At 36.7% G+C, this 23,832-nt stretch overlaps 1 protein-coding gene across 7 annotated transcripts in view; it reads right to left on the reverse strand.

Annotated features, from left to right (window-relative positions):
• DMD (dystrophin) overlaps positions 1–23,832 on the reverse strand; it is a 979,946-nt gene that overhangs the window by 889,308 nt on the left and 66,806 nt on the right. The gene's annotated exons all lie outside the window — the stretch shown is intronic.

The following is a 23,832-nucleotide window of genomic DNA, read 5'->3' on the forward strand; positions in this document are numbered from 1 at the left end:
TGCTCCAAAATTGCACCAATGATGGCATGCAGATTTACAAGCAAGCCATTAAGTGAAGATAATATGAACAGAAATATGCTAAGCACTCTTCAGAATTCATTTACATGCAAGCTGAGCTAACTGAAATTCTTGAGGAAGGCCTAGACTCTAGATTAGGTATGATGCCCCTCCTCCCAAATTAAAATTAGTAAGGTCTTCCCTCTTACTATTGCAGATGAAGCAGGAACAGCCTGGCTATCAGCCCCAGAGCTTCATCACAGCCACTTATTCCCATCTGAAGAAGTGAAAAATGCTTTTGCATTGATGGGAGACGTACATAAATTAAGGTTTTTTTTTAATTTGTGGGTTCTTTTGTCTGTCATTTTGGTTTTGATTTTTATAATTTATAATAATAGGTAAGGAAAGGACATTTTATTCTTGATTGGCATGAAGAGTTATTAACATAGTTGTTAACAAGACTGTGTAAGGCCATGGTTGTTCAATAATTAAATAGATGGAAATACCCGAAGTCAAAGGGCAAATCCATCTATAGAATTGCTATCAAGGAGAAGAATTGCTGAAAATACAATTGGTTCTTCTATAACAAGTAAGAAAACCATATATTGATTCAAATGTTATCTCTCTACTGGATAGAGTACCATTGTTACATTTAATTAATACAATGAAATTTCCCAGTCTATTCTATTAGTTGCTTAATACAGTTAGAATGAAGTCAAATAAGTGTTTAACTCCCTACAAAATTTAAAATGAAAACTGAGCAGTAATGACATTTCTTGACCTCACAAAGCATTTTTTCATTTATTTTTGATACTTCATTTTTCTTTAAAATTTCTCTTCCTAACCAGCAGAGAAGCTATATACTTAATTCTGATATACCTCATATACTAATAGTTACCAAAGACAACAATTATTATTTCTTGATCCCATTAAAACAGACACAACTAAACTTCCAGTATCACTGTCCTAGTCTCCCTACTAATAAACACATAAAACAGGACAAAATTTTCTAATGAGAAATGAGCACTCTTGCTTTCTCTGCAAGAAATGCAAACTGGTAAGACTCAAGAGTTACTGTCCAAAGAAAAAAAAAAACTTCTGCATGTTAAGCATTTGTGCACATGTATTACCTGTTATTAAATGAAAATTACATATTACTACCGTCAAAGGCCCTATTCTCAAATTCTACATGATAAAATGCTATCAAAACTTCACCTACTTAAAATGCACTGATTTACTCACTGATGAGATGTGCAAGAAAGTAATTTTTTTTTTTTTTGGGGTGTCTGTATATACATGTATGTATGTTTCAGGACAGATAGAAAGCAGAGCTCATGGTCTAATCCAGTTTGCCACATCATATCACCAACCAGACCCTCTCTAAGCTGTGTGTGCCAGACTTCACTTCAGTCCAGCTTAGTCCAGTTTATCCTGGCATGCATTAAGGGTTCTGGTGAGACAAAACTCTGTTCATGGGAGGATTTTTCTGCAGCACAGCCAAGACGTAAGCAAGGGGAGCAGGGGGACAAAAGCTGGGACTTAGCTCTTGCTTTGCTCTCCAAGGATTTCTTTTTTCCCTTGAGGTGTCTGGAAGGAAGACAAGATTCCCTAAGCATCCAGGATTAACTTTGTCTTTGGTTCACAACAGTTTGTTTTGCTTGCAACATTAGGACCAATGAAAAATAAGCCAGGACCATTCACAATCAATCAACAAAGAGAAAATTGCCCAAGATCTGTTAGTGGCCTAATACTACCCTGAAATGCCTCTAGATAACCCATCAATCAAGAGTTGAATGCTAATTGCTAAGGTATCTGTCACAGGAAAACAAGTCCTGTCACTATTCATTCCATTTCAAAACTCCAATTTGATGAAATATTTGAACTCTTAGTTTTTAGTCTCTCAAGTTTTACCACTGCAAATGCTCCTGATGGAGATTAAGGTAAATCCCTGTTTTGTTTATCCTGTAAATAGCTCCAACTGAACTCTATCGCTTAAAATGTAGCCCTGAAAATAGAATTGGAAATACATATTAATGCTGGAAAATTTAAAATTTACTTTGAGATGAGGAATTAGTGCTTGCAATTTCAAAATATTAATTGAGAACTACAAATATTTGTAAACCCTCAATGTGTTAATAATTATTCACTGAAATTTCAATAATTGTGGATGATAACTGTGATGAAAAGTTTTGTAATCTGTTCATAAACAAAGGCCTCAAAGAGCTAAGAACAGCATTTTAGGCAGACATATACAATTTAACAGTGCCAAAAATAGTAACTTTTTAACTAATCACTAACTAAATGGCTACTTCTCCTAAACATAACGCAATCCCATTACTTCAGCCTATATAAACCTCAATTTTTAAGTGGATGCAGACATTATTGTGGTCTTATTTGTCTAACTTTGTTTTCAACACATCTGAAACCATCTCAGTGAACTTAAGAGAAGAAATTTAGTTCATACCTGTACAGAAAGACAACAGAATTTGGCTTCCCATGTTAAAATCTGGCATGCAATACCTTCAAAAATTAAGAGCTATTTTGGTGATTCATTTGCTACACTGATTTAGAACTGCAAATATGCAGATATAATCCACCAGTATCACTTACACACTGCATCATCAATAAACAAAATGACATTAAAAAAACAATAGACTGAGAATTATGAAGTTACTCAGCCATCTGTGCTGTTAGGACTGCAGGCTTTCAGCAATATTTAAAACAGGCTAGTTAATACACATTCCTATATATAATGAGAAGTGGTGCTTGAGGGGTTTCTCTGACTAAAGTATGTTATTTTATTAAAGTTTTTGCATGAGAGGCAACTATTCTACTAAATTACATATACAAAATTAAACCATTTTACCAAAGTAATGTAAGTTTAAATATAAGAAACACTGAAGGGAAAAGGCTTAGAATAAAATATTGGTTGGAGCATCCCTGGAAACTTCTAATTTATTGAGCAGGTTTGTATTTCCCATCAGCACCTATTACATTTCTCAGAGTGATGTCTTTCAGCTTCAAGAATCTTAACCTAGTTAAATTTCTGTGTCTATTCTGTCTCTTTTCCTAACTGAGATAATTATTATTAGCATAAAAAGGTAAGAATTAGGGTTAAACTTTCTTCCTATAGTTTCAATAAATACTTATGAGTCAGTTTATGTGATAGAATGTCAGGGTTTAGAAAACTTTTCAAATAGAAATCTGCACTTAAAATTGAATGAATAATTTAGAGTATTAAAAATAGAAATAAATATAAAAAAGAAAATAAATAAAATAGTTTTTAATGTCACTGGCATTTCTTTGAAAATCAAACTTTTTTGGACATATTTTCAGGAAAATTTAAATTCCTAAAAAAGTTTTTTTTTCCCACTTAATGATTGCAATTCAGAAAACTTGCTAGACTAAGTCTCTAGATGACTTATATTTCTTGTCAGTGATTTAAAATTACAGTAAAAATAGTTTATTGTATGGATTTTAGGGGTACCTTAGAAAATACATAGGGGGAGGTATTCTGAGAGCTCTCAGCTGGTCTCAAGCTCCAGGTGCCTGCAGGAATCCAGACACAGAAAAAAAATGGCTCAATAGCTAAAAAAGCCCAGATTTATTGTGACCTCCCCTTGGTGTTACTTGTACTCTACAAATAAATGTGAGACACTCAGATCTGATGATCATTATAGGAGCCAGTGAATGCTCTCTGTTCACTACAAATCAACACTGCTCCTCTACAGAAGGAAACTGGAGGGCCCAGAGGGAAATCTGGAGCTCAGCCAGGACACAAGTGCCTCCAGATCAGCCCACCCTGACCATTGGCAGAGACACCTCACTGCAGACACAGAAGATGACCCTGAGTCAGCTGATTGCACAAAGCAAAGCCAGTTTATAAAGAACTGCTCCCTAATAAAACAAGTGTTTGCTCATGTAGAACATGAGCCCACGCACACTGTCCGTATTTTTGCAAGGATGTTTTTGTACATTCTCATAAATTCTTTCTTAAAGCCTTCTCCAGGGCAAAAGCACGATTTTCCAAAATCTATCGCTTGGGACTAACCAAGATTAGGGGGAGCTACATTTCCACACGAATTTTACATCATTTCATAAATCTGTAATTTGCAATATCACAATTGCTCACTTTGTGTTATCCCCCCATAGAAAAAGCACAAAGGGAACCCCTGAAAATGAAGAGCAACCAGGCAGGAAGATTTCACAGATGTCTTCTGTTGCTCATTATACAAAAACTTAGAATGCTCATATCTCATAGGTCAAGAAATGGAAAATATTTAAAAGGAGAGGAAAAAAGGCATTGATAACCAGATTGCTTTTGCTGCCTGTAACCCTTTTTTTCCAGCAATTCATGACTATACATGCTAAAATTATGCATGTTTAGCATGTGTATTGCCATAGCATCCTCTCTCTGGTGCTTAGCTTTCTTTTGCAGGGCTCTATCAGAATACACTAAATAATTATCGACTCTTTTTTTACACCATTACCAAAGTGCTTCCTTTTCCAGGCCTAATTAGTTCTGATATTCAATGTAATTAGTTGAATTTAGAAATTTTCTATGAAAAAAGGTTGTTCTACAGCTTCTCATCAGCTTATTTCAGGGAAGAAAATTTGACTGATGATTAAATATCAACAACATATTTGAAGTTTTCCAAAGCTATATCTAAAAAATTAAAACACCATGAAATTAAACAACCAGGTGGAATACAATTCAGTCTGATTTATTTCTATTGGAAAGGGGAAAAATCCCCCAAAAAAGCTAGGTTAAAGGCCTGTAAAATCCAACTTTTCCAAGAGAGTAAAAAATCAGATATGAGGTCAGAATAATAGCATTAATTTGAGTAATCTAGTCCTATATAAGTAAATGAATAGAAAAGCTGCACACATTAGATTTCAAGGATAACACCAAATTACTTATAATGGAAAAAAAAATTGATAGGTTTGTCTTTTTTTTTTCAAATTACTGAAAAAAAGAGCTCAGGAGTTTTTGGCTCACCTTTATTTTTTTAATGGTTCGGGCAAATTTAATTTATTTATGTGTTAATCAAGTTCCCAATGCCTTCACACAACTGAGAATTTTACACTGAAATATGAGCTCTGAAGTTGAGAAAGCTAATTGGTTTCACTGATGAAAATAAGCCACTACCTCTGTGACCAGCCTGACCTGGTTTGGAGCTCTCCCTTGTAATAAAAGAGAACTTGCAGTGATAGAAATTAACTTTGTTATCCACTCAAAGTCTCCAACCAAAACATGACATCCTAACGGCCAATTATAGCTCCACACATGCTGTTGGGAGGAGGACCTCGTTAATACTTAATTTGAAGAACAGCCACTTTAATATTTTCTGAGAAATGAGGAATAGCTGAGTAGCCACTTCACCAAGCTGGATAACCCAGAGGAAGCCTTTTCCAGGGCTGGCCACAGAAGTCAGGGAAAGAGGAATGATTGTTTTGCCATCTAAGGAAAGATACCCGAAATCCAAATTTGTGTAGTTTTTACATAAAACCAAAGTAGCAGTTCCAGCATCTTTTCCCTCTGGTTATCCAGAATATGTCCAGCCTAAAGACTCTCTCAAAATTCTTATTCACTGCATGCTAACAGACACATTTACAAAGAAACTAAGACAAAACCCAACATAAATAGAGTGTTTCTGTAGGCTCGTGATTTAATCAACTTTTATTTCCATTAAGTTTTACTCAGGATAGAGTAACACTAACTATAAAACCAGACTGAAAAAAGTTGGTTTCTTGAAAACAACATGAAGGGATGCATAGCAAAGTCACACAACACTGGAAAGATGCAAGATGCCTTACTAACACCTTCCAGGTATCTTAGTCTTATAAATAATAAAGTAGGTTCACCACATACAAGTAATTTTTGTCAAAGAGTGCATGAAATATAAAGAAAGATAAGACTGAAAGTGCTTGCAATATTTCAGATAAAGCAGCTGTTTACAACTCATGTTTTAACATCTATCAGCAAGCTTGACTACAAAGATAGAAATACTATCTACCCATCCCACTGCATGAGATATAAGAGATGTCTCCAGTTCAAATCTCTTTTTGCACTCACTCTGTTTAATATCCTGCATGACAATGCACTTCTCATACTGGAAATTATCTTGGGATGATAAAGAATGATGCAAAAGACTAAAAAGACCAAAAGTACAGATATAATAATTTGCACCCAAAGGCAGCCTAAAGGATGGCTTACAAAAACCCTCCAACTGGTGTGAAACTAAGAATAAATATAATAGAATATTATTATATCATAAAAACTGAAAAAAAGAGGTCATAACATCTCAATTCTTTCTGCCACAATAGAGTACAAGTTAAGCCATTTAATTTCTGCATTTCAGTCGCTGTATCCAACCCAAAGCCAATGGTTTTAGTCTTGATTTATTAGTCATTATGAAAGAGATTAAGAATCTCCTTTGTAAAGCCTTAAAGGCATCCAAATTATGACTGATTTGAACAGGGTTGATTATATAAGATCTAGTTAGAAGTCAGTGACACTGTCATGAGGGCTCCATTCTACCCTTTTATCAAACTCAGTCCAGTAAGGCTAAAATTTCTATAATTGTGTTTTTACATCTGCTAATAAAAATTATAGGTAAGAATAGCTTTGAGAGGCTAGAGAAAAGATTTACTCCTTTCAGAAATATTAATCATTTAGCTGTTTTCTTGGGAGGCCTCTCAATGTGTCCTTGGAGTTGCAGGCAAATTCAGTATTCCTGGTTTGGAACATATCCATCCTAGTCCCTGTGAGAGGAGTGAGAGACAGAAAACACCTGAAATGGGAGAAGCTACAGTCATTAGAAGAAGCTGACAACTGTATTTCAGTCCTATGCATGTGGCAGAGCACCAGATTTCTTCAGAAAAGAAATCTCCCTTTTTTCTTAACTTTTACTGACTTCTATTGCAGTGAGCACAAAAAGTGAAGCCCCTGTCTTTTTGCTATGCCCCTCACCCAGCACTCATTCAGTAAGTATATAATAAGAAGTAAGAATGATACTGGAAGGTGAGGTAAAAATAAAACTACCATGAAAACCAGTGGAGAACTGAAGAACAAATGGCTCATGACAGAGACCAGCCCCAACCCTTCCCAGAAAAAAAAATTTTAAACCAACAAAAAAATACTCCCACAAAACCACACAAGTTTTCATTTTATATTTGATGAAACTCCATGGAGGGGAAACTAGATGTCCTAGAGCAAGAACCTGAAGAGCAAAACCCAGACTGGTGAGCTGCTGGACATGAAGGCAGACCACCAGGAGGGGCTGGAGGGTAAAATGGGGAAGCAAAGCAAAATCAGAGAGAGAAGCAAGGTCAGGCATAGATTACAGATCTCTTTAGGCCCCAAACTTCACTGTTCTTGCATTGTCAAGTGTCTGCAAATTAAAAAAAAAAAAAAAATCACCCTCAGGGCTATCTTGAGCCCATTAGTCTATTGGGAGAATGCCAAATTTCTATGAATTTAACCCCACTGGCAAAGATTACATGCACTAACGGTAACACATAAAGACACATACCCGCACCACATCTACCACAAAATTATGCCCTAAAAACATTCAAAGTCACAGCAGTAATTGGTCTGAAAAACTGATTACAGCTGCCTTTCAGATGGACCTCAAATTTCACATGTAATTCTAACTTTGGTAGTTCTGTGCTGTGGCTTCTTATTTGTCAAATGGAGACGTTAATGCCTCGTAAGCAGCATGAAAAACAGCCTGCCCTACGTTTGTGAAACCCTGAGATTACATGGGAATGAGAACCAGGATGTCACTGTGCACTTAAAAGCCACAAAGAAAGGCACAATAGCAATGGGAAAATGAACAGTTGCATGAGTATCATCAAATGTAGCATTTCCTAGTTATTGACATCACAAGTTCGAGATAATTTCATGCTCATTTCTACAAGAAATACCAGATGTCTCACAATACATAATAGACTTTACATTTGGAGTATCTTCCTAATTTAACCTCAACTATTCAAGTACAGATTTCCTTGAATTTTCACATTAAGGAGAGACTTTACAGAAGATAAAGTTGCCATAGAGATGCATACACTCCTTTCCAATCATCTCAAATATAGTTAGACACAATTAATTATTCAGTTCACAACAGAACATTTATACTTTTATATGAAATATTCCAGGGTGAGAGATATTTTTTAAGACTGTGAAAAAAGAACTTCAAATAGTAGTAAATGGTCTGAGAAAAAAAAAAAGTTAAAATCATGAACAGAAATAATTCTGTTCTATAATTAGGTAAAATATCAAGCAGTTAGGGCTCCTTTCTAGATAATTTGCCATTTCCTTATCACTCTTACAGATGCAAAAGGTTTTGGAAGAAAAGGAGTTGTTTGTCATTTACTTTGAACGTCTACAAGGAACAAAACCCTGGGGTGGTTCACATGCATGCTTATTGAAAGGTTATACTAATTTCTTTTTAAGAGATGATATAAAAGTAAAGACTAATATTGGAACACTTTTTAATAGGAGTGAAAGCAACAAAATACTGATGAAGAGAGTCTGGAGCTATCATGCAGAATGCATCCTCTTGACTGGCAGCTGTGGCTTGGCAATACTGAGACCTTGTGCTATTTGATTAAAACAACATCAAGAAGGAAAGATCTCTTCAAATTAGAGGTCAGAAACATCAGTCTGTTTTTTCTGCAGTTGTCAGAAGTGATACAGGGTAATTAAGTCTGGAATAAAGTCAGACAGGTGGTACTTTTCTTTTGAAGCAATTCATTAGGTAATCTTGTCACTTATGACATTCCCACATAAATCCTGGTGCCTGATCTCCTCCCCAAATGAGTTTAAATTGTTGAATATGAAAATACTTTAAAACCAACTTTGTAGTCTCTATCTTATACAGTAGCTTACAATGTCATTTGGCAAACATATGACCAAAAAAAAAAAAAAAACAACAACAAAAAAAAAAAAAAACAAACCTACACCAAAGAAAAGCCATATCACAGTTTCAAACCTTATGTGTAAGCAACAATTTGCAAAGTGAGAAGACATACAGGAGATGGATAAGCTGCTATCAGCAAGGAAATCAGAGTAAGCATTGCCAGGATCTGCCAGGAACAGCAGATTTGAGCAGTGAACAACTGCCATCTGAACACCTCCATTTTATCAACTCAACTTGCTTGTCTATTCTCACTATGGCTATAATAACACACCAAAAAAGTTCAACAGTGAGCAAAAATTATAACCTTATTCTGTAATATGTGGCATAAATTTCTACTTTTATTGCTCTATCAGTGACTTCAAATCAGACCTCTAAAAATTTGAAGATCATCTATAAAACAAAAAATGCAATTTAAACAAGTATCATGCACTGAAAGACTCAAATGTGAAGAGCCACCAGCAAGCTGGAAAGAGAAAGGACAGTGTCAAAGTAACTACAGCTTTCATTTTGAACTGAGTATCTTCAGAGTAAAATGGTTTTTATTTTTCAAAAATTGGTTAATTTGTTTTAAAGTAATGGGGAAGAACAAAGGCTAAAATCCAACCCAAAACCCCAAGAAAATGTATTTCTTTTAAGGTATATTTAAAATAAATTTCAGAAATCTTGCTTATAGTCAATATAGTCTTTTAAGGCTACAGGAGTCCATCTGAGGAAACTCATTAAAAACATAGGCAGCACTAAGGTGTCCTAAATAATTGATTATCTACAGTGCCTAGAGTGACCTGCCTTGCAATTAGGCATATTGAAGGTCCCATAGAATTATGGACTTGCTACTTGGAAAGGCCAAATTTTAAAAGCTTTTACATGATGAAAAAGCATTTTTAAACACTCAGTTTTATCTCACAGGGTCAGGCATGGACCATGACACTCTTACTAGACTTCCCAGTAGTATGCTTCCACAAAAATTTACTCATGCTGCTGCAAATATGTGTGGGAAATAAGATCATGATATCAAAAACTCCACCTGGAGTTTTCAACAATATTCATTATAGCTTGGAAATACAATTTCCTTTGATTTTGAATATTCATATTAATTTTGTGAGAGAAAGTATTTGATTTACAAGCAGAAATCTTGATGCCTTACATAAAGGTGTGTTAATTACTTAGTGTTGATTTATCTGGGGAATTTCAAGGAAGAGCAATGACAAAGATTTTGAAGCCCTTATTTAGTAGATGCTCTGGTTTTATTAATTTAAAAAATAAAAATCACTGGCCATGATTTTCCACACATTTTCCCTCCTAATAAATCTGTTGGACAGTAAATTAGTACCATTTTATTCAGGAAAGTCAAAGCTTTTAATTGCTCTGTGTAAATGCATTTTTGCTAAAAGAAGTCACTTCTGCTGGGTAGTAGCCTTCTCTTCTCGAACTGACATTCATACAAGCCATTAGGGAGAAACTTTTTTCTGCATGTAACAACATCATTTGGATTTAAAATGTTTACCTTTAAGAATGCCAACTGTATTCTCGTTACATGGGGGTGGATTTAATGCTAATTAGCACTGTAAACTGCAAAGACACTGACAAGAAGCACTGCAGAAAAGCAGCTTAATTCTCTTTGTAACCCAAAAAAAAAATAAAAGGAATTATTGATCAAGTACTTCACAGATACTTTTACTTTGGCTTCTGGTGCAAAAGGAACTGAAATTATGACCGCTTCAGGAGATAATTTTGCCTTGATTTCCAGGATTGTTTCACATCCTATTTTTTTAATATGAGTGTAAACAGTGAACTTTTTTTTTTTTTTTTCACCATTGGGGTTTCAGCAATAAAAAGGCTGATTTTCACCAGAAGCAAAGCACCATTTATAATCTGCTCATGGAAAGATAGGTCACAACACCTCCTTGCCTGTATCAGGGGACCAAGGCAATTGTGCCAACACTTTATGATACAGCTACCCTTCAGGAAAAAAAAAAGAATTGTAAACAGTCTTTATGTGACATGTAAACTATTTCAGAAATAGTTACTTATCTTGCATAACACTAACTGTTGGTTTCGCTGACAAATGAAAGGCTGCAGAAGCAAAGGTGACATATTTGCTTAGCCCTTAAGCCACAATGTAGGGTGCCTGCTGAGAGAGATTCCTTAAAGCCAGCTATATAAAGTCAAGCCTATTTTCAAGCATAAGAAGCAGCGTCTGAATCCTTGCATTTGCTTTCTTTGGAATAAGAATTTGGATTTTACTATCCTGGAGACTACAATTGCTCCTCCTAACAAGCAGATTATTTTCAAAAGAAAAGGTCACTGTGGATGTTGCCATTTCTTTTGCTGGATTCAAACATTTGGGATTTTTTCCATTATATGTCTGCATGTTTATATTCTATTGGGTTTAACTCACTCTATCGCTTTGTTTACAAAAGGTTAACTTGCCAGAGGTCCAACCCAGAATGCTTCTCACATAAGGTGATAAAACTATTTTAATAATGTTACAGAATCACAAAACTATTGAGGCTGGAAAAGACCTTTAAGATCATTGAGCCCAACCACCAACCTAACACTGACAGGTCAACCACTAAACCATGTACCTAAGCACCACATCTGCACATTTTCTTTACACTACCTTGTCTGGAATTAAAAGCTTGTTAAAATAGTAGGGCATAGCCCCAGTCCAGAGAATGGACAGAGTTCATTTTGAGAATGGTCATTTGCCTTATGCTCAAGTGTAGTATCCTTGTCCTTACAAGAATTTCCACTAAAAACAGGGAAGCGAAAGGGCAAAGACAAGCAAGTGAAAAAGCCCCAAATCATTTCAAGCTGGACAATTCTATGATGTTTTAAGTCCAAGTCAGTTGAGACATTGCAGACTACAAATACAGATGTGTCAGCACAATAGTGAGTGATGGCTCCGATAGCCCTTGCACAGCGAAATACATCACGGGCAGCTGCACACACAGCAATTTCATGGGAGACAGCAACAGCTTCTTCCAAGATGGATTATTCCTACAACATCTTGATTTCCTCACTACACGGTCTGCAAGCCAGGCCAGTCTCCCAGAAATCTTACACAGGTGTCAACTCCCTTTAGGCAGCACATGGCAGGGAACTGCTCTCCAAATCAGTCTGCCTGTGGCTGCTCCCACAGACCTCGAGACATCCCAACATCACTCAGCTGTGCAACAGGTTTGCATCAGCTTGAGAGTAAGAACTCCTTGTCAAATCTTTGTAATCAACTTTTTATACTGTGGCCTTCTATACTACCTCCATGGCATATGGAGGATATGCAGGAGAGGGATTTCTCTCTGGTATGCAAAAACAAAATCCCATGTAAGTAGTACAACAGGAGTAAGACCCACTGCTGAAGTTTTCACCCTGAAGGTAAGCAACCACCTGCCTCAAGACTTGGGTAATATGGGAGTTTTGCCTGCCTTAAATTCCAAATAAAGGTGTTTACCTGCTTTTTAAACACATTTGCATTCCCTTGACAAATTTCTTCAAGCCCTACAATACTCCTGCTTTTCAGACACCACAGAACTCTGTTAATGCTAAACCAAGAGTCTTTGGCCCTGAAGCAACTATTAGCTACTGCCTCTAAATTTCAGGACATTTTCATTTCTAATTCTTTCTTCTGATACGAAATAATTCCTTTTTTCTAGTTGTCTGCAAAATAAATCTATATAATTCCTGAATGTAAAGAAGAGTTTTGGGAGCTCCTATACTGTGTCTTGTATTTTACCACATCTTGTGTAACCATTCCTACAGATGACAGAATTGGTACAATTCACTGCTTCTTTTCATAATTTCAGTTTAGAGTTAGGATGTAACTTTTAACTCTGTTTACAAATTGTTTTTCTAGTAGTTGGGTTTTTCTCTAACTGTTCTAAGGTTCAAATGGTTTAAGGGTTAAATAGTTCCTAGTTTTAAAAGTTAAGTTGTAACTTGTAACTGCAAGTAGTTAACCTGTGGCATGTTGGCCAAAAAGATTGTGATCTTGCCTAACAGCTCCTAGAAGTGCAACTCCAGTGGTACCTGAGACACATTGCCAGCTGAGGGGAGCTGGGTTTGTCAAATTAGGTAGAAACCCTCATTCAAATTAGAACCATGCTGTCTGCTATCACCCTGTCTGCAAAGAGCCCTTGTAGGAAGGATAACAGAGAACACTTTGAATTTTTTAATATAACCAAAAGGGTGAGTTGTCACATTGCAGCTGATCTGAAGCTGCCCCCTGAACTCAACAAAACCAGAAGAAAACAAGTCTCCAGATATGGCAGGGATAAGTTGGATTCAAGCCCAAGCAAAGACCTCAGCCAACCCTGTTCTAGCTGAGATGCAGATGCTTCGCTGACCAGAGAGCTGGGCAGAGGTGTCCCCTTCAACAAACTACCTGAGCCCAGGAAATCCAAAGCCCCTATACAAAGGGCAGCCACAATAAACTCAGCTGTTAGCTGATGACTCTCAGTGCTGTGTCGTGTGTCTGTCTCCAGCATGATTCCATGCAACAAAAAACTTCAATAATAAATTAGCCAAAGCTATCTACTTGTCCTCATTCTTCTCAGTCTAAGCATGGCTGTCTCACTCTTCTCAGTGAGCTTTTCCTACCTGCAGCTCACAGAATGCATTTCTAGATCAGAATGTTTTTACAGAAGTGCTGTATTGAGCACACCTGTAATGTGTCCCCAACTCTCAACTCTAGAAATGATGTGCATCAAAATGATCAGCTGCAATTAACACTTTGGCAGGTTGCACACACAGGGTTGGATCCTGTTTATATTGTGTGTTGAGCCTGAATTCTAGTAGTAAAGCAGAAATGAGAAGCAGAATGAAAAGATGCACGTTTGGTTAAAAGACTGGAGACACAAAAGCATTATTTTCCCACCTTAAGGCAGAAGTATCATCTGTACTAAAGACAGGAAAGGAATATTTCCATCTTGAACATCAATTTGATCCCAAACCCAGATCTCTGTATGCACTATGAATGCATTGCAAAGGATTAAGCACAATACAGGTTATCCAAGCTGCAACAGAGGTCTGCAGTGTTGCTCCTTACATGGCTAGGAATCATTGCTGGAATCTAAACAGAGTTTAAGATGAAGGGACCCTTAAAGGTCATTTAATCCAATCCCCAGGCAATAAAAAAGGCATCTCCAACTGGATCAGGTTGCTTAGAGTGCCATATAACCTGACCTTGAGTCTTTCTATGAATGTGGCATCCACCCCAAAGTAGTTTTTTATTAAGTAACCCACTAAAAAATAAAAAATTCTATTTTAAACAGGCATGATTTTGCCTACTCAAAACCATGCCATTAATGCAATCAAACATAATGGAAATCATATATTTTAAGATCTCATCGTGAGCAGCTTTCCAGTTACATACAAAATGCATCTACTTATGTTTCTATAGACTCATTTCAGAAAAAAAAAAACCAAAACCAAAACTACTCGACTCAGCTTCCATACCTGTTCCCACACAATATTATGCCTCAAGCTAATAGTTACTGTTGGCAAACAAAAGGATCTATGATTAAACAGCTCATTTTCTTTAAGATTTCCTGAAATACCCTGATGTTCTCACAGTAAACAGCTGCCATTCACAACTGCCTGCTAAAAATAAAAACAATATACCCAATTTGGACCGACAATGGAATTTAAAGCAAAAAGAAAAACAGGTTCAGCTTGTGGCTAAAATTACTCCCCCACCCCAAAACACGCTGTAATGCAATCATGGAGTTTTGGCACATGCTAAATACATTTTCAGATAATGTAAGCAAAATCCACTGCAGTAAATCAGATGAATAAGTAGCATTCTGTGTGGCTGGCACAGAAGCAGTCGATGCATTTAGGGCAAGGACCAGGAAGCTGTCGCACCAACAGCCCCCACAAAGCCTCCTTTGGAGCTACAGTGGGGCTATCTCAGTTCTTCCCCTGCATCCTTGTCAGCTTGAAATACCCAGCACAAAGGACAGAAATTCCCTATTATGTTGTTATATACTTTTTAAACAAAAGCAAAGCAAAACTCTCCTTAATCTCGTTCCAAGAAAACTTTTGGGTCAACTTCAATATATGGCTTTGTATGAAGCAACCTATATCATGCTCTTCAGTGTTGTACAGTGGAAAGTGCAGGGATATTTTAAGCAAAAATGGTCTTGACATCTTCTTCTTATAAACCCTTCTTTTCCTCTACCACAACAACAAATTGCTGCCCAGAGCTAATGTCGTCCAAAGTAAGCACATGTTCAAATTTGCCTTAAAATATTCATGTATCAAATTAAATTTTGAATTTCACATGGCTTTGCCTCACTCCTGTCAGTTCTAATTACTGATTTATTTTTGGTACCAACAGTTTATATTTATACAGCCTTCTCAATCACAAGTTCTTCAAAGTAATCTGATAAAGAAATCTCTCACCCACCACTACAACGTTGACCCCATTGGGATTGAACTTTATTCTGGGCCAATAATGGTAGAATTCTACAAAGATCTGAGAAACTTGGGTAAAATCCTATGGAGAAAATTTAAACAGACAGTACAGTTACCACAGCAGGATTTTTTTGCCAGGTAATTGAGGTTAATACCCCTAACACCTGCCAAAAAGCCACAGAACATTTGAAGGCAGGAAGTAATCTTGGTTATATTATACTCTAGCAATTTCTTATTCTAAATGATGTAATAAAATTTAACATAGGATATTCAGCATGCATCTAACATTTACAAGTACAAACTGCTGACTTTATAGATTATTAATATTTGCATGTACACGTGCAGTCAGTGACTTTATGTCTGCTTCCATTTCGAAAATAAATCTTTAAAGTTCATTTAATCTGTTCAGAGTCATCAAGGATAAAAGAGCACAGATAATTTGAATAATATAAATACTAGAATTTGGTTGCAACGCCATATGTAAATGACTGAGAAGCCACTAAAACAATGATTTTTATTCCCAACCACAGCTTTATCAGCAGTACAAAGAGACAAAACTGAGGAACTTTGTAGATGGATTATGTTTAGAGTCAAATTGCTAGCCTGCCTCAATTCATATGAAATCCAGGCAAAAAATATTGAGGAAAGGGTGTCACACCATTTTCCCCTTATAATTTAAAACAGAAAATAAGGATGGAAAGGGAAGAGACTATTGAAATATAAAACACATCCTTATGCTTTTTACCATTAAGGTGTATTTAAGCATGATGTTTCTATGCTCCCCTGGAATATTCACATTATTAACTGATCCTTCATGTTTTTCACCCTCAGACCCCTAAGTCAGGCAGAAATTCCACTTTACATACCCTCTTATATTCAGAGAAAAACATGATAATAGTGAAGGGACCAGAAACTGTATAGGTCCAGTCTCTGTAGCCAGCAGCATCTTCATAAATTTGATCAAATAAATAAATCCAAAACTGATACATGCAGACCCCACAACAACTGGAAAACTAGGAGATAAGTTTTCTTCCCACAAAACAGCTTGCAATGAGTATCTTAGAAGCAAAAGCTGTCAAATCTAGCATTAGGTGTAAATCAAATAAATGTAAAAGACTTAGGCCTGGTCACACTGCCTGACTCCTTCACAGCTGATTACAAGACTTAAACCAATATAAAAGAATGTATTTATTCAAAAGTAGCTTATTCTTCCAGTACCTGCTGCTGAATAATGTCAACCATTCTTCTGAAAGAGCCAATAAACACAGCTAATTGATCTAGGTTCAAAATTCATTTTCTGGTGCATAAGTGATTTTCCCAACGACAGGTAAATTGCCCAGACAGGCAATACACAGACCTCTGACTGCCCATTGGCTTTCCTGATAAAGAAATAAAGTAGGTAATATGACAAAAAGGTCCAGCCTCCTCCACTTCAACATGTATAAATTCTTCTCATGTTTCACACCATTTCCTTCCTTTTGCTAGCTCAGGGTCAGAGGTATCAAACACCTTCTCGTTTTAGAGAACTGACACAATCCATCACTCCTCCCCACACTGGCACTACCAAATCATGCCACCACTGGAACATGCAGAACAGACATTACATGGAAATCAGAGGATCATGGGATATTCTGCATTGGAAGGGACCCACAAAGATCACTGACATCAACTCCTAGCCCCGAACAACAAAAGCCCAAGAGTTACACCACGTGCCTGAGAGCATTTTGTGCTGCAACCACTGTCCTGGGGAGCCTGTTCCAGTGCACAGCCACCCTTTAGATGAAAACTCTTTTCTCCTAATATCCAACCTAAATCTCCCCTGACCCAGCTTCAGGCCATTCCCTTGGGTCTTGTCACTGTCACCACAGAGCAGAGATCAGTGCCTGCCCCTCCTGTTCCCCTAAGGAGGAAGCTGTAACTGCAGTGAGGTCTCCCCTCAGTCTCCTTCAGGCTGAACAAACCAAGTGCCCTCAGCTACCCTGTATGGCTAATAAAATATAGGCACCTTCTCCAGGTACCCCTGACTGTGACTGATGTTTATTGTAACACAGTCTTGTTCTGATTTGCTATTTTAAAGCAGCAGTTCTCTTCTGCTAATTGAAATTCAAACCATTGATAGATATGTGTTATAAAGGTCACATTGAAGCAGGATTTAGTATTAAGACATGAAAAAGCTAAGCTGTGTCAAAAGTGAACAGCAATTCCTATGACTGTATTTTCACTGCAGGATCCTGCTTTTCTGGAAAGGAAAGGCTGTGCTTTGATGATCTCCTTTGCCCAATAAACCTTTCCTTTCTCAGCAGTAACCAGCTCCCACTTGCATCCCACATCATGTCTTTCTCACCAAAACAGCTGTCACTCCTCCCATCACAGACTGCAGCTGAGGGATTTGGGGGAGAAACCCTCATTTTCTGTGTAGAGACAACACCACAGCAGTTCCAGCTGCTATGAAAATGTAACAAGGAAAGCACAGCCTGACTCCCACAGCCCAAATCATTGGTGAATACTAACAAATCCTTACTAAGCAGATGCAGACTTTCAACACCAAACCTATTCTCCAGAGAGCTACTTTTTCTCAGGGAGTGCTGGAACTTGACTGGGAAGACTATTTGTCACCAAGGACAAGGGAGAGCATAAAAATATAAATAAACCTTTCTTCATCACAATATTCTGTGAAATGGCTCAGATGTTTTAGATTCAGAACTTTAGACACTTGAAAATAAGCAAGCAAAATTAATCAGCCTGAAGTAGTCAAACAGTCTAAAAACTGTTGCTTTGTCTGGCACTGTTTTGCAAACATCAACATAAAAATTGGAAATCCATACAATCAACCAAGGTGAAAGTGTACTTATCAATATAAGAAAAGGAATTAGAATCTGACACAAATGTGGTAATATTGTCCAGCCAACAGCACAAGGAGCAGTATTAAAGCTAATGTACAACATTAACATGGTAAAGAGGGGTGAAACAGATGAGAAGGTGGGTTGCACCTTCCATCCAAAACATAAACAGCTCTTCTCAAAAGATCCAACATTCAACTGTTGGTATAACTATGTAATTCACTCATTAAGTGGAGTGAGAGTTGTAAGTCAGATGTGACTATTTGATCATTTACTACAACCTGCACATAGGTTATTAGGTTTTAACAACTTATCCACCAAATGAGCTAAATAATTAATGCTTGGTTAAAATGTAAGACTCAGAAAAAAGGTGTCAATAAATTAACAGTTAATAAAGGAAAAAAAATTAAAACTCTTAATCATTTTTCATTGGTTAATTATCTTTTTTGTTGCATAATAAAATAAAAAACTTTTACATATCCAATGTTCAAATAATTCCTGTCTTTCCTTTTATGCTTAACTTTTTAAAGGGAAAAATCCAATTATTCTTCAGAATCTTTCTCTCTTTGGTAAGAACTATGTAGAGCCTCTCCTACCCTGAAATGAAAGTAACCAGGGACCTCGTCTGAAGTTTCTTCAGTTTGTTATTTTGCCTCTTGCCTTCTCTAACATCCCTTGGAAACCTGACAGGCAGCATGTGCTCCGTGCCAGCCTCACCGAGGACCAGGAGGAGCTGTACTGGCAGAGCAGATGATGGGTGATTTCCCTCATCCCTGTTCCTCACAGCAGCAGCCATCTCCCAGCCTCTTCTGACAATTTCCCCATCTGTACAAATGGGGATTATGCTTTCAACCTACAGGACTGCACTGACAGCTTGTGTTTAATTGCTGATTCACTGTGATCCCTGTCTGGAGCCAATTAGAAACCTAAGCTCACAGTTTTGATGTTTGCACGTCAGAACACAACCATTTACTCACTTACAGAAATGCTCTAGGGCTGGATGGCTTTGACAGCATTTCTCTTACAAGAAGGTAATTCTGTGCTTTAGGACAGGGCTGTCAAGACAGTCCTCTGAATTCTTCTGGGCAGGCACCTGAACCTCAGCCAGCCTTGTCTCTCAGGAGGTTCTTCAGCTTTGGGCAAGGGAGCCTGTCTGTCCCTCACTCTGACTGAGAAAATATTGGTTTTTTTCCTAGCAGATAACACTCCCAATTGGCCAGACAAGGCTAAGGCATGAGACCATGGTTCAGATGAGGCAAAGCTGGGAAGTGAATCTGGGGGAGCTACCAGGAAGTCTGGACAAAGTCAGTTATCAATTACAGTTCCAGAAATCCTTAGGTCTGTCCTTATGAGAAATGAACAAAACATAAATTGTAATAACTTTTTTGTGAGATAAAGGAATTACATTCTGACCATTGTTATATCCAAATTCTTATGTGATCTCTTTTAGGGGATTTCCTCATCTGAATTTCTTAATTCATGCCATTTCATACAGCATGTATCCAATAGTCTTTACCATAAAGAAAAGAATTCCTATTCATCCTAATGTGATCCAAATGCCTTAAAAATAATACATGTATTCAGAAACATTACTGCTTAAATAAAAAAAATACCAGCATTCCATATGGAATGTTTTTAAGACAATGAATCATTATAAACTATACAAAGTTAGTTATTTCTGCTTTTTGACTCTAAATGTGTTGTGAACAGCAGTATCAGATGTTGTAGAATCGGTTCATGCTACATTATTTTAGTAATGCAATTCCACCTAAAACTAGAGGCACAGAAGAGTGTTAGTAATGCTAAGTTTATAAAGTCATTATTGAAATTTCTTCCATATGCATGCTCCTAATCACCCAGTGTTTGGGGGAAGAGTGAGAAGACAAAAGCAATTGGTATCCAGATAAAGCAATCTGCCTATTCTACCTGACCATTTAAGGTCACCTTTAAATCTAACCCCCTTCTGTGACATCTTATTACTTATCTGTGTTCCACATTCATGACTATTTTTTAATAGTAACTCTAGTATAAGCTGGTCTGTCTTTACTTCCCAGTGAAATAGCACCCACAAGTTACAAAAAAGAAATATCTTTATGCCTCACCACATGGCTTTCTTAATTTATTTGGTGAAAACTGAGCATTAAACTAAATTTTCTAACTTTTACATTAATTTATCCAAAGGGAAAAGAGGAAAGATTAGCTCTTTTAATATCATAGTATTACAGAAATTATAGAAACACAGAAGAATAATTACCCAGAAGAGACCCATTGGAAATCATTAAACTTTCAATATGTCATTAAAATAAAAAACAATATTATTGACCAGAGAAAGGCTACTGGAAATTGTACATGTGCCAATTAAAAGGCACAGGACCCTTCCAAAATCAGACTGGTAAGAAACTCTAGTTAGTAGGAGGCACAGAAACAGGAAGAGATGACTTGGGTAATGATTTCTGGGAAATTTATTTTGACACCAAGGAAGTCATTTGACTTTTGTTCACTGAGTAATAAAACAATAAATCTTTAGCTGTATTAAGGTGTTGGAATAGACTACATGATGAAAGTGTTTTGGCACTGGGTTATGAGATAGGTTAATAGGACATTTGTGAAGCTGTTCTGCTCTAGTACTGAACTGACAACTATAATAACCCTGAGTCATCACATCTCAGCAAGACACGAAGTTGCAATGATGGAAGTGATAGCAGATTACTAACAAGACTTTACTTGCACAGTTTGGAAATGTCACCTCTTGGTTCATGCAAAGGTAACTTCTGACTTCATATTCCTTTATATCAATTCAAAGCTCACAGAAGCAGCAAGGGTTAAAAGAGCCACCATAATTTTAGCCTAATCATATGACTAATACACAAATTTGAACATATTGAAGGCATTAAGGGGATTCAAAGAATCCTTGAAAAACTGACAATTTTTAGATGGTATTGTAAAACTTGTCTCTCACAATTTAACTGTATGCTTACTATTATATTAAAAAGTATGCCCCTTCAGCTATCATTGCCTTTCAATTGCAATTAATATAAAGTGAAGAGGTATCTCTAATACAAGGTGAAGAAGTATCTCTAATATGGTACATTCCAAATGTACCACACGTTGCTACAGGATGTATCACTACATAGCAAACAACAAGCATTCTTGAAAACCTGTACCCTAAAGAAAAGGTTTATATGAAACAGTCATGGCCTATCCAACTCACTGATAGAAATTTTGAAGTGCAGCTGGTTTTACTAATTTTCAGCTCATAAAAAATGAAATGGGAAAAAATGGTCTCTGATTTGTAATCTGTAGTTTTGTAATTAATAAATTTTGCAATTAATAGATATAAAAATCTTTGCCAAAGCAAAAAAAAAAAAAAAAAAAAAAAAGAAAGCCAAAAGAAAACCAAAAAAAAGGAAAAGAAAAAAAAAAGAAGACAAATCCCTTCCTCAGACACAGTAAGATTATATCTACAAACCTGAATATCTGAATTCTCAGTACATTAACCCAACAGTGATTTCTCCCTTCCCTAAATAAGGGGGGAAAGTTCAGCAGTTTTCAGACAACTCTGTGAGGGATGCTGGGGCTATTTTGTTATATTTGCATTCATTGTATTCTGGCACTAGAAATGGACAAAAAGACACTGATTTTGAAAAAACTCAGGATACATAGAAATTCTCAAGGTGGTAAAGACCAGGCCTGTTGTCAAAGGTTGAAGAGTTTCCAGGTAAGCCGGATACTGCGATGTCCTTGATATCCTATTTCTGCAGCAGTTACATATTTGCAGTTACTGATGATCCAAAACACTGTAACCAGCTGAGAATACATGTGCTGTAGAGCTGGCAGTGTGACATTTCTACATACACAGGGCACTCTTCCACTGGAAGTACAACCACAACTCCCTAGGCTGATATATCACTTCACAGGGCATGGTCACTAATGTAACAGGTGAGCTTCAACAAAGAAATGTACACAGTCCTGCAACGAAAAATAAAAATACTCTAACCATAAGAAATTAACACTTTTATATAGCTCCAGGCTTGTAACTATTTTTCAGGTCTCCAACCTTCCTGTATTTTTTCCCTGGTAAATTCATAATGCCATCCCTTAAACCAACCTCCTGTTTCCATTGCCCTCCCCAGTCATTTTCCTCACACAGGATCTCCAGACTGGCTGCATTGTTGTGCAGATGCAGTCACAGACATGTCAGAAGCAGCAGCCATGAACCCAAACCTTTCAAAATGTCCTTCCAACACTGGTGGACAGGTAGCCCCTTAATAATTGGGCTACTGTGACCAGCAATCTGAGCACAGTTACACTTGGAGAGCCTGTGAGGAAGCATTACTTCCTGCTCCAATTCATCTTTATTATCCAGCATCTCTTATTCTAAGTTTATTTTTCAAACAATCCTTCATTCTGGATGCTTTTAACTGTTCTGATTTGAGAATACAATAGAATTTTTGCACAACTACAAAAGTGTAAAGTGTTGTAACAACAAAACATCAGCAAAAGAGGCATCCCCAGCCAGCAACATGGTTATCTGTACCTAACAAAAAGTCACTGTGCAGGGGAGGTGAAGGAAACTTTTACCCCCTCTCTCACAGCAGCAGTCCCTGAACCCTGAGATTCCTACTCCACTATCCTCCAGAGAAGCCCATGGTGTACAGCTGGGCAGCTTAGTCCATGCAGCACTTGCCAAGCTGGGAGCAATATTGCTTCCATTATCTCTCAGAAGTCCATCTGGTACAGAGCAGCTCATGCTACACAATACTGCTGTAATTTCTACAGGCTAACCCTGACAAAAGCAAAAGTGAAATTGTAAGTGAGATTCACTTTTGGCATCAGCCAAGATGCCAAATCTTGGACAATAAAATTAACTGATAAGTCTCATTTTCTGTGTAAGCCGCTTCCAGTTCAATTTATTTTACAGCTCTCATGAAAAATTAAGGTTTTAATTTTAATTAACATTTAAAAATCAAGCCATTTCTGTTCCTAACGGAACGGAGAATGACCACCTTTTCCAGTTAAGAATCTATCCTTTGAATATAAATGACTGAAGCATTTCTTATAGAAAGCATCAATCATACCTTACCAGACCTGCTATATCATTTGTTTCCTTGAATTTTTAGCATTATTGAGCTGAGCCAAAATTTTGGAAAGCATTTAAATAAGCCAAGCTCTTAAGTCTCTTTCAAAAGCAAACACAACCTTAAATCAAATTAGTTTTAGTAAGCACCTCCAAGTAACTTTTCTAGCTGAACTTCAAGTGTTTCTACCTTTTATTTTTTTCAATTGTGTTTTTGTGTTAGTTTATCTCTTTCATAATTTTTAGAGTCATCTATAGTACTTATTTAAAGCAATAGTTCTAACTATTTGAAAGTTAAAAAAAATGGCTTTTGAAAATGTATAAATTAATATAGTTTACTTGTAGTAAAAATATTCCAAACAAAGCCAATTATATAATATCATAAATAAAGTATGTTAAGTAGAAAGACAAACATATTCAAATCTGGCCTGACATATTTGGGGAAAAAAATAATAAAATTTGACCAGATAATTTCGCCATGTATAAAACTCCAACGTTTCAGTCTCAATGCAACACTTATAATTATTTCAGATAGCAGCTCCTAAAACCATCTCTCTTTTGTGCCTTTTCTCTGTTGCAA

The sequence above is a fragment of the Haemorhous mexicanus genome, chromosome 2 (assembly GCF_027477595.1).
Source record: "Haemorhous mexicanus isolate bHaeMex1 chromosome 2, bHaeMex1.pri, whole genome shotgun sequence".
Lineage (NCBI taxonomy): Eukaryota > Metazoa > Chordata > Aves > Passeriformes > Fringillidae > Haemorhous > Haemorhous mexicanus.